The sequence below is a fragment of the Bubalus kerabau genome, chromosome 11, assembly GCF_029407905.1.
Source record: "Bubalus kerabau isolate K-KA32 ecotype Philippines breed swamp buffalo chromosome 11, PCC_UOA_SB_1v2, whole genome shotgun sequence".
NCBI classification, from domain to species: Eukaryota; Metazoa; Chordata; class Mammalia; order Artiodactyla; family Bovidae; genus Bubalus; species Bubalus kerabau.
Window position 1 is genome coordinate 49203087 of NC_073634.1, and position 17581 is coordinate 49220667.

General features: G+C 47.6%; 1 non-coding gene and 1 pseudogene across 1 annotated transcript; one reads left to right on the forward strand and one right to left on the reverse strand.

Moving 5' to 3' along the window:
• Positions 1 to 2580: 2580 nt before the first annotated feature.
• TRNAN-AUU (transfer RNA asparagine (anticodon AUU)) lies at positions 2581 to 2654 on the reverse strand. The gene has a single exon. It is a non-coding gene; the product is annotated as a tRNA-Asn (tRNA).
• Positions 2655 to 15681: 13027 nt separating this feature from the next.
• On the forward strand, positions 15682 to 16694 carry LOC129623801 (60S ribosomal protein L10-like; annotated as a pseudogene).
• The last annotated feature ends 887 nt before the right edge of the window (positions 16695 to 17581 follow it).

Genomic DNA, 17581 nt, shown 5'->3' on the forward strand with positions numbered 1-17581 from the left:
TCCCTCTTTAAAAAAGAAATAGTAGCCTGTTATACATAAGGCTTTTCTTTTAACTTTTGAAAATATAACAGTATATCTTTACTATTTTTAATGGAGCCACTTATAAGTATATTATATAAATACACACACATACAAGCACATATGTATTTTCTTGTATTTGAAACCTAGGTGACCCCCTTCATGCACCACCGGTGATGCTTTCTAGGGCATGGGAGTTTCCACAGGGAGAGGGATTCTGGTTGCCAAACATTCCTTTTTTGTTTTTGGCCACACTGCCTGGCTTTTGGGGATCTTAGTTCCCCAGCTGGGGTTGAACCTGGGTCCCTGGCACTGGAGGCGTGGAGTCTTAATCACTGAACCACTGGGGAAATTCCCTGCGAAACATTCTGGAGGTCACATCCCAGGATGTGATGGCAAGCTGGGAGCATTGTTTCTGAGAGCTCAGAGCTGTGGTTGGCTTTATAATTTTTATTTTTAAGTTTTCTTGGCTGTGCCACACAGCACGATTTATGCTTTGGTCCCCTGGCCATGAGGCATGTGGGTGCCTAGATCCCCCACCAGGGATTGAACCTGTGCCCCTTGCATTGGAAGTTCGAAGTCTTAACCACTGGACTGCCAGGGAAGTCCCTGGTCAGTTGTATTCTTGCTCCCAGTTATTTCCTGTCTACTCTGCAGAGGGTTCTGCACACTTGGATGTGAGCTGTGTCCCCGTGGGAGGAATATATTGGTATTTCTTCCTCTCACTGGCTCTGGATTGATCACCTTCCTGGGCTAACGGAAGTGAGAGTGATGCTCACCATGTCTATGTCAAAGCCTCAAAAGCCAAGGTGGGCTTCTTTGCTCTGCCTCTTTGTCCTTGACCATGAGAATGGAGTCAGGGGTGGCTCCTTCAGCCTGGGTCCTGGAACAAGATGGCATATGGAAGACAGCCACAGTTGAGTCACATCTGGTGAGTAATTCGGGCAAGAGGGAAAGCTTCCTCATTGTAAGTCCCTAAAATTCTAGGACTGTTTGTTACAGCAGCCTCACCTAGTGAAAGCTGACTTACGCCAGGATTGTGCTTTGTTACAAAATCCAGGTGACTCTGAGGAAATGATACCTGCTGACACTGGCCTCTGGGTTGGATCTGAGTCTACCACCACTTAATAAAGGAGTTCTGGTTGTTATTACAAGAATCAAGACATGCCACAGGCACAATGATGGCTCTAACTTTGCTCATAGCAGTGCCAATGGCTTCAAACGTTCAGAAAGCCCTTTGGTCATGTATAATGAGGGTCCTAAATAAATTTTACTTCTGGAAATCTAGCCCAAGAAAAAAATTCGAGATATACACAGAGGTCTACTGTAAAGTTATTTGAAAAACTGGAAACAATGTCAATAGCCCATCACAAGGGAAGAGTCTATACATTATTCTATATGATGGACACTATGCACTCATTAAAAATCAAGTAGCTGTGGACTTCCTGGCAGTCCAGTGGTTGGGACTTTGCCTTCCAATGCAGGGGGTGTGGGCTCAATCCCTGCTCAGGGAGCTAGGATCCCACATACCTCAGGATTAAGGGACCACAACATAAATCGGAAGCAGTCTCATAACAAAATCAATAAACACTTTAAAAATGGTTCACACACACAAAAATCTAAAACTAAATCAAGTAGCTGAATATTTAATGAGACAGAGGAGATGTTTGTATTTTAGTACTGAGTGAAAGAAACAAGATAGGAAACTATATCCCTATGACAATTCTAACAAATTTAGGATCACACTGTTTATTTTTGTCTCTTTTTTTCACTTACATTATGTGAATACATATTCCCCCCAAAAGTCAAACATGTAAATATTTCCATACCCATGAGGAAATAAGGAAAAACAGTGGCTATCTCTGGGTATCATTTTCTTGTCTGTATTTTCTGTATTTTCCAAACGTGCTCTGATGAATATGTGCTAGTTTTATAATCAGAAGTAAGTAACTGCTGTTTAAAAATAAGAATTATTCCGGTCACTTCTAGGGCTGTGCCTTTGCGCTGTGGCTGCCCAGAGGCCTTAATTGGGGCTCCTCATCTAAGAATAAGCCTGTGTGTTTAATTAGGTCACTCTCCTGCCGACCTAGAATCTTTGCACAGGGCTTAGCTTGTGCTGCCCGAACTCCTGGGATGCACCCTGCCTGAACTTGGAGCCTCACAGCCAGGAGCTGGGTTGCTGCCTGCCTTTAGCTTAGTCTGAATTTGAGAAATGTATGATGCCTGTCTAACGTATCTTCCTTAAAAATTAACTGGGACCTAGTTATTTTATTGAAGAGAAAATGAAGACTCAGGAAGTAAGTGTCCTACCCGTTTTTGAAAGAAAGTGAAAGTATGAAAGTGAAGTTGCTCAGTCGTTCCGACTCTTTGCGACCCCATGAATTATACAGTCCATGGAATTCTCCAGGTCAGAATACCGGAGTGGGTAGCCTTTCCCTACTCCAGGGGATCTTCCCAACCCAGCGATCAAACCCAGGTCTCCCACATGGCAGGCAAATTCTTTACCAGCTGAGCCCCAAGGTAAGCCCAACAGTTGAGACGTGGCTAGAGTCCAAGCCAATTCGTCCCTGGGTGGGCTCGAACCACGAACCTTTTGATTAATAGCCAAATGCGCTAACCGATTGCGCCACAGAGACTATCCATTTTTGGATGGATATAATCTTGGCTTCCCAGGTGGTTCAGTGATAAAGAACCACTACCAAGCAGGTTTGATCCCTGAGTTAGGAGGATCCCCTGGAAAAGGGCATGGCAACCTACTTCAGTATTCTTGCCTGGAGAATCCCATGGACAGAGGAGCCTGGTGGGCTACAGTCCATGGGGTCAAAGAGAGTTGGACACAACTTAGTGACTAAAACAACAGTCTTGGCTGAGGATAACTGCTGTGTCTGGCAGCTATTGTTCATGGTCCCCTGTGGCCTGCAGGGTCTGTCCTGGGTCACGTACATGGAGGTCCCGAGAGACTGGTGAGCAGACAGGGGACATTGAATGTGCCTGAGAGCCGGAAGTCCCTTAGAGAGGAGCTCAGTTCAGAGGAAAAGGAGCCCAGTGTGACCAGGCTGGTCCTAGAGGACCTCAGCTGTCAGTGGGCCAGCCAGGGCTACTCCACTGATATAGTGTCACTAAAGCCTTTATCCAGGTTTGGTCCTTGTGAGAGTGTGCCATGTGGTGTGCGGTGTGTGTGTGCATTGTGTGTGTGGGGAGGTGTCCACAGTGTTGCCCAACAGAAGCTTCAGTGGATTTGGGGGCCAGACCTCCGCCAGACAGGGACAAAGCAGCTGGAACTGATAGTTTCATTGAATAAACCATTAATAATACGGTTTTTCCTGTGGTCATGTATGGATGTGAGAGTTGGACTGTGAAGAAGGCTGAGCACCGAAGAATTGATGCTTTTGAACTGTGGTGTTGGAGAAGACTCTTGAGAGTCCCTTGGACTGCAAGGAGATCCAACCAGTCCATTCTGAAGGAGATCAGCCCCGGGATTTCTTTGGAAGGAACGATGCTAAAGCTGAAACTCCAGCACTTTGGCCACCTCATGCGAAGAGTTGACTCATTGGAAAAGACTCTGATGCTGGGAGGGATTGGGGGCAAGAGGAGAAGGGGACGACAGAGGATGAGATGGCTGGATGGCATCACCGACTCGATGGATGTGAGTCTGAGTGAACTCTGGGAGATGGTGATGGACAGGGAGGCCTGGCGTGCTGCGATTCATGGGGTTGCAAAGAGTCGGACACGACTGAGCGACTGAACTGAACTGAACTGAATACAGTGCCACCCACTTTGCAAAGTAGGTTTTCATAGTCGTTTCACATCATGTCACTGTTTTATTTTTTGCTTTTGTTTTTTGTAAATTTTTGTTTATGCCACAGGGCATGTGGGATCTTGGGATCTTAGCTCCCCAACCGGGAATCAACCCCATGCCCCCTGCATTTGACTCTCAGAGTCTTAGGCACTGGGCCACCTGGGAAGTCCCTACAATCATGTCACTGTTGAGGGGCTCAGTTGTCCAGGGGGCATGTGGTTCCCTCCCTTCTCAGACTCCATCAGCCTCCCTGGGATCTGCTTCAGCCCTGGATTGCAGGGCCTGGTCCTCTCCTACACTGCTTCTCATCTGAAACCCTCAAGTCCATCATCCTTAACTTTTTTCCTTGAGGTGTAATGTACAGACAGTAAAATACATGAGTTCCTTCTCTTTTTAAAATTTTTATTTATTTATTTATTCCTGGCTGCTCTGGGTCTTTGTTGCTGCACTCCGGCTTTCTTTAGTTTCTGCAGCTGGGGCCCACTCTCAAGTTGCAGTGCATGGGCTTCCCTTTACACTAGCCTTTCCTGCTGCAGAGCACAGGCTCTAGGTGCACAGGCTCCAGTAGTTGTGGAGCACGGGCCTAGCTGCCCCAGGGCATGTGGAATCCTCCTGCCCCAGGGATCAAAACTGTGTCCCCTGCATTGGCAGGCAGATTTTTATCCAGTGCACCACCAGAGGAGTCCCAATACATGAGTTCTTATGCTTGATATTGTGTCCGTGAAATTCCCAAGTTATTGTGGGCAATACAGTTTATTCTCCTTCTAACCCCATTGGATGGATAAGTCACTGTTTATTTATCTCTTCTGGTCTTGATGGGCCTTCGTGTTGTTTCCAGCTTGGGGATTATTGTGAATAAAGATGCCACAAACATTGTTATACATGTCTTTCAGTGGATGCCATGTGAAATTTTTTTTATTGGAGTATAATTGCTTTACTATGTTGTATTAGTTTCTACTATACAGTGAAGTGAATCAGCTACTGCTGTTGTTCAGCCATTCCTTTGTGTCTGACTCTTTGGACCCCATGGACAGCAGCATGCCAGGCTTCCCTGTCTCACAGTTATATGTATACATATATCTACTTCCTCTTGGACTTCTCTCCCACCCCCATCCCACCCCTCTAGGTCATCACAGAGCACAGAGCTGGGCACTCTGGGCTATACAACAGCTTCCCACTAGCTATCTATTTTACACATGGTAATGTCTAAATGAGTTTCCCTAGTGGCTCAGATGGCAAAGAATCTGCCTGCAATGCAGGAGACCTGGGTTTAGTCTCTGTGTTGGGAAGATCCCCTGGAGGAGGGCATGACAACCCACTCCAGTATTCTTGCCTGGAGAATCCAATGGCCAGAGGAGCCTGGTGGGCTACAGTCTATGGGATTGCAAAGAGTTGGACATAACTGAGCGACTAAGCATGCACGCAGTGTCTATGTGTAAATGCTCATCTCCCAGCTCATCCCACCTTCCCCTCGTCCACATATTTGTTCTCTACATCTGTGTCATTATTCCTGCCCTGCAAATAGGTTCATCTGTACCATTTTTCTAGATTCTGCACATTATGCGTTAATACACAATATTTGTTTTTCTTTTTCTGACTTACTTCACTCTGTATGACAGACTCCAGGTCCATCCACATCTCTACAAATGACCCAATTTCATTTCTTTTAATAGCTGAGTGATATTCCATTGTACATATGTACCACATCTTCTTTATCCGTTCATCTGTCAATGGACACCCAGGTTGCTACCATGTCTTGGCTATTGTAAATAGTGCTGCAGTGTCTTTGAACTCACTTCCTGTCCTTCATCTTCTCTGTCACTCATCGAGACCCCAGGTCCTGCAGCCCCACCATCAGTCTAATTCTGTAACCCAATCTCATTGCTTTTTTGGCCAGATCAGATCAGATCAGATCAGTCGCTCAGTCATGTCCGACTCTTTGCAACCCCATGAATCGTAGCACGCCAGGCCTCCCTGTCCATCACCAACTCCCAGAGTTCACTCAGACTCATGTCCATCGAGTCAGTGATGCCATCCAGCCATCTCATCCTCTGTCGTCCCCTTCTCCTCTTGCTCCCAATCCCTCCCAGCATCAGAGTCTTTTCCAATGAGTCAACTCTTCGCATGAGGTGGCCAAAGTGCTGGAGTTTCAGCTTTAGCATCATTCCTTCCAAAGAAATCCCAAGGCTGATCTCCTTCAGAATGGACTGGTTGGATCTCCTTGCAGTCCAAGGGACTCTCAAGAGTCTTCTCCAACACCATAGTTCAAAAGCATCAATTCTTCGGCGCTCAGCCTTCTTCACAGTCCAACTCTCACATCCATACATGACCACTGGAAAAACCATAGCCTTGACTAGATGAACCTTTGTTGGCAAAGTAATGTCTCTGCTTTTGAATATGCTATCTAGGTTGGTCATAACCTTCCTTCCAAGGAGTAAGCGTCTTTTAATTTCATGGCTGCAGTCACCATCTGCAGTGATTTTGGAGCCCAGAAAAATAAAGTCTGACACTGTTTCCCCATCTATTTCCCATGAAGTGATGGGACCACAACAAAGATGCCATGATCTTTGTTTTCTGAATGTTGAGCTTTAAGCCAACTTTTTCACTCTCCACTTTCACTTTCATCAAGAGGCTTTTGAGTTCCTCTTCACTTTCTGCCATAAGGGTGGTGTCATCTGCATATCTGAGGTTACTGATATTTCTCCTGGCAATCTTGATTCCAGCTTGTGTTTCTTCCAGTCCAGCGTTTCTCATGATGTACTCTGCATATAAGTTAAATAAACAGGGTGACAATATACAGCCTTGACGTACTCCTTTTCCTATTTGGAACCAGTCTGTTGTTCCATGTCCAGTTGGTTCCTGCAAAAGGAGGTCTTCACCTGTGGCTCCCCCTTCCCTGCCCTCTGCCCCCATTCTACTGCTACTACCTCTTGCCACTGATATCCCACAGGGTCCAAGTCTCCAGTCCTGTGACCTTGGGCCTCTTCTGACCCTGGTTTTTCTGTAGCACTGTCACTGCTCATGGTTCCTTCTTTCCTCCTGGGGTTGCTGGGACAGCCCTTCCTCCTACTTCTTCCCTGTAAATCTGGCTGCTCCCTCTCAGCTTCTTTTGCTGAGTCCTCTCCTGCCTCGGCCCCCACATGGTTGTTGCCAGGACTCTGTGCTCAGCTTTCTTCTGCTCCTGTCTCTCTGAGGGGCCCACCTGCCACTGGGTCTTCAGCTACCATAGTTGCTCAAGCAACATCCCTCATCCTCAATCTCACGTCCCCAAACCCAAAGGATTTCAAACTCATTTGGTGGCAGCCTTGATTGACCTGACCTGAGGTTGTTTATTGTCTTTGTGGATCTACTTCGTGTGAATGAATATTCATGGCTTGGCAGCAGGAATGCTAATGTATTAGATTATGGGCTGTTGCACCAGACCCCAGCAAGTGTGTGATCATGCATATATACAGTAAATCATGTGTTACCTCCTCAGACTCAGAAAATACTGACTTCTGAGATATATCAGGCTCCAAGGGTGTCAGGTCAGCGCTGGTGGAGCCTGAATGCTCTCTGTAGTTTGTGGACGAAGGCTTTGTCTTAACAAGGCCCTCCCCTTCTTGCTAATATTTCTGGTTTGGTGGTCATATACTCCCTGGTTTCTCAGTGTCTCATCCTCATTTTCCTCCAGGATCCCCTTTGGTTAATCAGTCCCCAGGTCCTGATGAGCCCAGCGACTCCCTGGCCAGCCCTCCCTTACCCTCTCCTCATGAATCCAGGCACTCACAGCTCCTGCCTGGGCCATGGAGGTCAGCTTGGCAGCTCCCCTCATCCTAGCCTGCCCAGCCTCCCCTGCTCTGACACCAGAGAGGCTTTGACACCTCATCCTGCTCAAAACGCTGCCAGGGCTCCCCACCACCTGCGGAGTCCAGGTCAAGCTCTTTTATTAGGGCACAGGAACGTTCCTAATCTGGTCTTGCCCCCTCCCCCACCCGCTGTGGGCCCTGAGAACAGTTGTGGGTTCATGACCCCTCTTTCCCCCTTTTACATCTGCAGTTGCTCGGCCAGGAATTTTTCGTGTGATCTCCGGGGAAGCTCCTGCTCACTTTTCAAGAGGCTGGTGGGCATCACTGTCTGGAATTGCCCTTATCCCAACAGACGTGCTTTCCTGTCCCTCTGGATGGCTGTGTCTGGACATTGTTGGCAGTATTGATTGGCTTGTGTGGGAGGTTGTAGGGGGAGGTGAATGTGGAGGGGTTGGGGGGGATGGGTGTGGTGGGGATGGGAATGGTGGGGGTAGGGTGAATGGTACAGTCAGCACCAATGGGCTCATCCCTTAATGCCCCAAGGCAGTTCAAGGCAGGTGCTCACAATATGCATAAAGGAAAAAAAAAAGAGGTTTTACTTAACAGAGAATCTTAATGTATACATCATTTTCTGTTCTTTTTTCAGTTAGCATAAACATTTCTTGAAATTTCTATGTCATTTTATGTAGTTGAAATTTTATTATCGAAATAAAGATACCAAAGATAAAAAATTAAATATGGTCCTGCATTTTACCCAGACTGTCCCCTGGGTGATTCATATGCATGTTAAGCCACTCTTCATTTGAATTATTTTTTTCATCCTTTGTGTATGTGATTTGTTAATGGTTGACAAGCCTGTGCAAATGCAATTTGGGGTTCTGATTTTCTTTTCCCCATGTGGGAAAAGCATTTTCACATTTTCTGAGTTAATCTTCTTGACCACAATTAGCAAAGTTTGTGTAATAATTTATAAATAACAGAGTCTCCTCTTCTCTAGATGGACATTGAAGGAGCCTCTGATTTTTCATGAATTCTCTCTCTCTTTTTTTTAAATTAAGGTAGAGTTGGTTTACAATGTTATTTAGTTCCAGGTGTACAGCAAAGTGATTCTTTCTCAGTTTCTTTTCCCTGATAGGTTATTGCAAAATATTGAGTATAGTTCCCTGGGTTATACAGTAGCTCCTTATTGCTTATCTATTTTCTGTTGTATATATAGCAAAGTGTGTATGGAGCTTCTCTGGTGATTCAGATGGTAAAGAATCTGCCTGCAATGTGGGAGACCTGGTTTGACCCCTGGGTTGGGGAGATCCCCTGGAGAAGGGCATGGCAACCCACTCCTGTTGTTTGCCCGAAAATTTTCCTTACTAGGAAAATTCCAGACAGAGAAGCCTGGTGGGCTACAGTTCATGGGGTCGCAAAGAGTTGGACACGACTGAGCAATTCTCACACACCCACACACAGTGTGTATATGTTAATCTCAAACTCTTAATTTATCTGTCCCCCATCCAAGAATCTTCTTCTTGCATTTAGCTTTTTCTGTTTTCTGTATACTTTTAGGATGGATTCTCAGAACAGGATGGTTCCAAGGAAATGTACATTTTCATGACTTGATCTGCAAAACCAAGTAGTTTTCTAAAGCAAGTCTCATTTCCCTGGGGGACTGGTTGATGGCACAAAACACTGTGTGCGGGAGGGGTGGTCATTCTAGGAACACGGCCCATTAGACAAGCTGACCTCCCATCCACTCGAGTCCTGCCTGATTCTGTTGCAGGAAGGCAGACCCCTTCCACGGCCCAAAACTGGGCTCTTGTCTAACACTTGGAAATGAATTGTCCAAGGAGACACAACTGCTGACAAAGCAAGAGATTTTATTGGGAAAGGGTGCCCGGGTGGAGAGCAGTAGGGTAAGGGAACCCAGGAGAACTGCTCTGCTGTGTGGCTCACAGTCTTAGGTTTTATGGTGATGGGATTAGTTTCTGGGTGGTCTTAGGTCAATCATTCTAACTCAGAGTCTTTCCTGGTGGCGCATGCATCACTCAGCCAAGATGGATGCTAGCGGGAGGGATTCTGGGAAGTGGATGGACACGCGTTGTCTCCTTTTGACCTTTCCCGGACTCTTCTGGTTGGTGGTGGCTTATTAGTTCCGTATTCCTTATCAGGATCTCCTGTCATAAAACAGCTCATGCAAATGGTTACTATGGTGCCTGGCCAGGGTGGGCGGTTTCAATCAGTGTGCTTCCCCTAACAATTCTATATGAGATGTGGGGCCTGGCCAGGCTTCAGAAGGATTTACCAGATGATAAAACAATAAAACATTGGGATATGACCCTTCTCTCCTACCCTCTGCTCATTTCTACCTTGGGCTGAACTCCTGACAATTCCTGGGCATTTCTGTTCTTACCCCTGAAGTGCATCTGGCTAATGGGTCAAGTGTAAGAGGGACCAGTAGCCCCAGAAGGGAGGTGACTGTTTTCCTCCTTTGCCCCCACAAACTGCGATGGAGTGGTGACTGATTCCCAAGGGCAGGCTACAGAGAACGTGCTAGGAAGTGAATCTCCCCCCACCCCTGCTGCTAAATCTTCCTACCAACCCACTGCTGGTGGGCTTCTCTGGTGGTCCAGTAACTAAGACTCCATCTGCATTCCCAATGCAGGGGGCCAGGGTTTGATCCCTGGTCCAGAGACTAGATCCCAAATGCTGCAACTAAGAGTTTTAATGTCACAACTAAAGATCCTGAGTGCTGCAATGAAGATCAGAGATCCCGTGTGCTGCACCTAAGACCTGGTGCACAGAATAAATAAATATTAAAAAAAAACAGACGGTGCTCATGTTGTCTGTGGTGGTGGCTGACCTTTAGAAGGAGGGGCGATGAAAGGACAGGTGAAGCCTCCAAGGAGTGAGTGAGGTTCTAGAGCAAGTCCTTCACGCAGCCCAGCCTTTGTTTGCCTCTCTAGAAAGAGAGGATAATAATAATGGTGATAATATCTACATCACAGAGCTGAGGTGAGAAGCAAATGAGAAAATGAATTTGGGACACAGTCAGTCCTATACAGACACTGGATATTTCCAGAGGCATGAGACTCCCAAGGCCTGGGGTAGGGTGATCTCAACTTCCTCTTGCACTCATTACATCTATCATTGGCTGGATGTGTCGAATGACTTTTAAAAGCTGAGGTCCTGAAATTTTGTTATATATTAGAGTCACCTTGGTGGCTCAGAAGGTAAAGAACCTGCCTACAATGCAGGAGACCTGAGTTCAATCCCTGGGTCGGGAAGATCTCCTGGAGAAGGAAATGGCTACCCACTCCATTATTCTTGCCTGGACGATCCCATGCACAGAGGAACCTGGAGGGCTAAAGTCCTGGCGGGCTACTCTTTGGGGTTGCAGAGTCGGACATTACTAAGCAACTAACACACAGAGTCACCCAGGGAGCAAAAATGCCCCATGGCTGAATCCTACCCTAGACCAGTTCCATGAGACTCTCAGAGAGGGAGGGGTCCCCCCACTAGGCTGTTACTCAGCACTGGCTTTGGCCATCCTTGGCTTCAATGTGCCCACCTGCCCTTGCCTGACTGCTTCCCATTCACCAGAGACTTCATTTTAATTTATTTATTTTTCTTTTGGCTCCTCTGGGTCTTGTTGTGGCACATGGGCTTCTCTGGTTGTGGCATGCAGGCTTAGTTGCCCTGTGGCATGTGGGATCTTTGTTCCTTGACCAGGGATTGAACCCACATCCCCTGCATTGGTAGGCAGATTCTCAACCACTGGACCACCAGGTAAGTCATATGTCAGAGGTTTTAAAACTCCCTTAGTCATTCCAACTTGCCAGCTAAGGCTCACTCTTGTCACTGAAATATAGTGAGATGGGCATCATGCAACTATCTGAGCCCTTGTGAGCAATGCAGACACCTGGGACCTACTCCAGACCTCCTGAGTCAGAAGCTGCATTTTATTTATTTATTTATTTTCTTTTTTATTTTTTAAAAATTTATTTATTTTAATTGGAAGCTAATTACTTTACAATATTGTAGTGGTTTTGCCATTGACATGAATCAGTCTTGGGTGTACATGTGTTCCCTATCCTGAACCCCCTACCCCCTAGAAGTTGCATTTTAACTAGACTCCTGGATGATTCACATGCATATTGAAGTTTGAGAAGCACTGAACTGGCCTCTGACTCCTGGCTGACCCTTCTTATGTGTCCTCCTCCACCCTGAGCCGTGGCGATCCACCCCTGGGAACATGGGACCAGATCATTCTTCTCTTACACTCCTTTGCACTCATCACCTCCCAGAGAAAGTCTCCACCTGTTAGTGTGGCCTGGAAAGCTGGCCACAGTGAGCCCCAGCTGACACCCCAACTCTGTACCCCAATCAAGCATGTCTGTGACTCCCACATGCTTGCCAGGCTGTCGATCAGCACCCTTGGAGGCAGCCCTTGAGTGGCTAATTCCTCCTCCAGGAAGCCTTCCCTGACCTCCCCTGGGTTCTCTGGGCATGTTTAGTTACTAAGTCGTGTCCGACTCTTTTGTGATCCCATGGACTGCAACCAGCCAGGCTCCTCTGTCCATGGAATTTCCCAGGTAAGATACTGGAGTGGGTAGCTATTTCCATTTCCAGGAGATCTTCCTGACCCAGGGATCGAAACCAAGTCTCTGACATTGCAGTTGGATTCTTTACCACTGAGCCAGCAGGTTTCTCGTTTCACTGTTTCCTATTAACGAGCATTATTTGTCTTCTTTCTTGGACTGTCAGCTACTTAAGGGCAGGTAACACTTTATAGTTTCTCTAAAATTTTTATTTTATTTCTGGCTACACTGAGTCTTCACTGCTGTGCGCGGGCTTTCTCTAGTTGCTGCTATGCTATGCTATGCTAAGTCACTTCAGTCGTGTCTGACTCTGTGTGACCCCATAGACGGCAGCGCACCAGGCTCCCCCGTCCCTGGGACTCTCCAGGCAAGAACACTGGAGTGGGTTGCCATTTCCTTCTCCAATGCATGAAAGTGAAAAGTGAAAGTGAAGTCGCTCAGTCGTGTCCGACTCTTAGCGACCCCATGAACTGCAGCCTACCAGGCTCCTCCGTCCATGGGATTTTCCAGGCAAGAGTACTGGAGTGGGGTGCCATTGCCTTCCAGTTGCTGAGAGCAGGTCTAATCTCTAGTTGCGGTATGAGGGCTTCTCATTGCAGTGTCTTCTCATTGCAGTGTCTTCTCTTGCTGCGGTTCTCAGCCTCTAGGCCACAAGGGCTGCAATAGTTACAATGCTCAGGCTTAGTTGCTCTGTGGCATGTGGGATCTTCCTGGACCAGGGATTGAACTTGTGTCCCTTGCATTGGCAGGTGGATTCTTGAGCTCTGGACCACCAAGGAAGTCCTCTTCATAGTTTAAAATCCAGCTTCTAGCAGAAGCTTGGCATGAAGTAGACACTTAATGAATGCGCGGTGTCTGACTAGATGGATTTATGTGCAAGAAAATATGGCACGTAATACTGAAATGCACCATATCTCTGACTCTCGTGCAGCTTCCCTTTGCCCTGACTCTCTGTGCAAGCCGGCACTCATCCTACCTAGTCCCCTCCTGTCTCTCCTGATCCCAGCAAGGAGAGGTGTGGGTCTCTGTCAGGGATGGAGCCTGCCCCTGCCTGTGGCTCTCAAGCCCCGTGACCTGGCCTCAGGCGTATCTGGCAGGTCTCAGATGACCTTCCAACATGCCCCAGGATGTCACCACCCTTATGACCTAAAGCGAAGAGGAATTAAAGAGCCTCTTCATGAAGGTGAAAGATGAGAGTGAAAAAGCTGGCTTAAAACTCAACACTCAGAAAACTGAGATCAAGGCATCCAGTCCCATCACTTCACAGCAAATAGACGGGGAAACAAAGGAAACAGTGACAGACTATTTTCTTGAAGATGGTGTTTGGCAGCCATGAAATTAAAAGATGCTTGCTTGGAAGAAAAGCTGTGACAAACCTAGACAGCATATTAAAAAGCAGAAACATTACTTTGCCAACAAAGGTCCATTTAGTCAAACTATGGTTTTTCCAGTAGTCATATATGAATGTAAGAGTTGGAGCATAAAGAAGGCTGAGCACTGAAGAATCGATGCTTTTGAACTGTGGTGTTGGAGAAGACTCTTGAGAATCCCTTGGACTGCAAGGAGATCAAAGCAGTCAATCCTAATGGAAATCAACCCTGAATATTCATTGGAAGGACTGATGTTAAAGCTGAAACTCCAATACTTTGGCCCCCTGATGCAAAAGACTGACTCATAGGGAAAGACCCTGATGCTGGGAAAGATTGAAGGCAGGAGGAGGGGATGACAGAGGACAAGTTGGTTAGATGGCATCACCAACTCGATGGACATGCGTCTGAGCAAGCTCTGGGAGTTGGTGATGGACAGGAGAGCCAGGGGTGCCGCAGTCCATGGGGTCATAAAGAGTTGGACGTGACTGAGCAACTGAACAACAAACCTGCCCCAGACCTGTCTTGGGGCCCTCCTGTAGCACCTCAGCCTCTGCCCATCAGGATCACCAAGCTACATGGTTTACATTGAGTCTTGCCCCAAGGCCACAGGTGCGAGGCCTTGTACCATGGCCAAGAAGAGGAGCCCAGAACCAACGTCACCTCTGAAGCTAAATGAGCCCCTTTGTAACTCTTGCCAAAAGCCCCGATCATCACTAACAAGTCTTATGATGAAAATTAGGCAAAGATGCCCACTCCAGTAATCACGCTGCATACTAAGTTGCTTCATTCATGTCTGACTCTTTGCGACCTCATGGACTATAGCCTGCCAGGCTCCTCTGTCCCTCAATCAAGAATACTGGAGTGGGTTATCCTAACCAATCACCTAATGTCAACCTTCTGGCAGGAATTTTCTTTGTCTTGAGGCTATAAAAATTGGCAATTAACCCACAAAAACTGGTCTGTCAGGAGGTTGGCCCACTGCACTCACAGCGCCCTTGTTATCTCTGTTCTTTGTTCTTTTTAAACTCCTTCCCTTCCGAAATGCTCTTTGTCTGGAAATTCTTTTCCAACCCGGGCTCAGACTGCCTCATCAGTTTAGGGACAGGAGGGCACTATCTCCCAGGCCGTGGCTTCTTCTACCTCCTGCCAGCCTCAGATCCTGTGGGGACCCTGGGTCTGCAAGATTGTGTTGGGGTAGACGAGGCCTCACCTCACTCCCTCAAGGGCCAATTTTACCTAAAAGAGGGGCCCCAAACTGCTGTATGATGTCCTGAGGGGGAATGTTGGCCCCTCGCCTCCCTACCCCCATCCTGTGCTCTTGTAGGGTGGTCAGAATGGCTGAGTGGCCAGTCAGTACGCACGCATACACTCACGCCCACTTTCACATCTGCACTCACACCCACACCACAAACTCCCAGACACTTCCTTTATTTTGATGGTGAAAGAGACAGGATCTTGCAAGTTTCCTAACCTCTTACCCCAAATGTCTCCCTCCATGGTCCCCCACCCATTTAGGGGACTGGCCTTTGCCCTGGCTGGGGCAGGATTGGGGCAGAATTCTTTGTGGGCCCTGACTCAGCCCCAGGCCCTTCTTGCAAGTGGAGTCACGTCCCTCCTTATTCACCCGGGGGTGACGGGTGACGTGTCCTTTGGCTGTTGTGGCCACATCAGAGGGGAGGAGCCCCCTTGGGCCAGCCCGGGCTCCCATGGCCAATGGCCTGTAGGCAGAGCCCAGCCTCCACTGTCCTCATGGGTCAATTTCTTTTCAGCCCCTAAGCACTGTGCACACTGTGGGCTACCTGAAATCTCTTTCTCTTCTAAACTAATACAAATCCTACATTTCCAGAAGATCTCATTCAGGATGCCCCTTTGTTTAAAAAAAAAAAAAACAACTTCCTGGGATTTCCCTGGTGGTCCAGTGGTTAAAATTACATGCTTCCAATGTAGGGGGAGCGGGTTCGATCCTTGTTCAGCGAACTAAGATCCCACGTGCCGCATAGTGCTGCCAAGAAAAACAAACAAACAAAAAGTCTTCCTGATGGCTCTTTCCCTTTGGCACGCCCACTGAAGATCCTGCTGTTGCCATGAGCTTCTGCCCTGCCTGGTGTTACTGGTAACATGAAAACAAGCCGAACCCAGAGTCTCACTTCTGCTGAAATGTCCCTGATGCCAAGATCCGCATCTTTGACCTAGGGTAGAAGAAGGCAAAAGTGGATGAGTTCCCACTCTGTGGGCACACAGTGTCTGATGAGGATAGGCAGCTGTCCTCCGAGGCCCCAGAGGCTGCCTCTGTGTGTGCCAACACGTACATGGTGAAAAGCTGTGGCAAAGATAGCTTTCACATCCAAGTGTGGCTCCACCCCTTCACATCACCTGCATCAACAAGATGCTGTTCTGTGCTCTTAGGCTCTGATAGGCTCCAGACAGGTATGCACGGTGCCTTTGGAAAGCCCCAGGACCCAGTGACCAGGGTCCACACTGGCCAAATTATAATGTCCATCTGTACCAAGCTGCAGAGCAAGGAGCATGTGATTGAGGCCCTGGTGTGTGCTAAGTTGCTCAGATGTGTCCAAATCTTTTTGACCCCATGGACTGTAGCCTGCCAGGATCCTCTGTCCATGGGATTCTCTAGGCAAGAATACTGCAGTGGGTTGCCATGTTCTCCTCCAGGGGATCTTTCCTAGCCAGGGATCGAACCCATGTCTCCTGTGGCTTCTGCTTTGCAGGCAGATTCTTTGCTGCTGAGCCACCAGGGAAGCCCTGAGACTCTATTTATGGCCAGATTCAAGTTCCCTGGCCACCAGAAGATCCCTGTCTCCAAGAAGTGGGGGGTTTACTGAGTTTATTAATTATTTTTTAAAAATCTATTTATTTGCCTGCATCGGGCAGGTCTTAGTTGTGGCATTCGAGATCTTTAGTTGTAGCATGTGAACTGTTAGTTGTGTTATGTGGGATCTCAGTTCCCTGACCAGAGATTGAACCCAGGTCCCCTGTCTTGGGAGTGCCGAGTCTTAGCCACTGGACCATTGGAGAAGTCCCGGGACGTATTAAGTTTAATGTAGATGAATTCAAAAACATGGTGACAGAAAAGTGGCTCATCCCAGATGACTGTGGTCAAACACATCCCTAATTGTTGCCCCTGGGCAAATGGTGGGCCTTGTGCTCAGGAGAGCCTTGGCGCTGTCCCCTTCTTATCACACTCACCAATAAATTCTACTTTCCTGTTAAAACAGAATAAAGGCCTTCCTGATGTATTGCTCCACTTCCCATCTCGATCCCTCCACGTACCAGCCACCCCTGTGTGAGGAAGCCTGGTCTACAGGAAGTTTCTGGTGATTTTGAGAGGGTTTCTCCAAACTCAGGGGAACAAAAGGCCCCTCAAACTCTGTACTGCAGTGGACCAACTGTGTGATCTGGAATAATGCCTCCGGCTGAAGGTGGAAGTGAAGTGTGAGTGGTGACTGACCTACCCCATGCCCCGGGCGCCCCAGATCTGGTCACCTTTCTGAGTGTCAGGTGGCCATGGGGAACAAGGTCATCACATGCTGGGCTTGGACACCTTCCAAACAGGCACAGCCTGGGTGTGAGGGTCAACAGGATTGCAGGCTGAATGGTCCTGTTTTTACACTGCCTCTGGGTGGATGGGAGGGGCCCGGCTGGGAGCTCAGAAGAAAGTGGGAGCAGAAGTGACCATTCTAGGTGGTAATGTGGCCACCTTGGACCTCCTTAATTAAAATATATATTTTTAAAAGTTGGAAATAATTCCAACTTTTATGAAAAGTTGTAAAAATAAAACATAGTTCAAAGAACATCTTTATTCTTTTTGCCAAGATTTACCTATTGTGGGGAATTCCCTGGCAGTCCAGTGGTGGTGTTGTTGCTGTTCAGTCACTTCAGCCGTGTCCGACTTTTTGTGATCCCATGGACTGTAGCCTGCCAGGCTCCTCTGTCTGTGGAATTTTCCAGGCAAGGTTACTGGAGTGGGTAGCCATTTCCTTCTCCAGGGGATCTTACCGA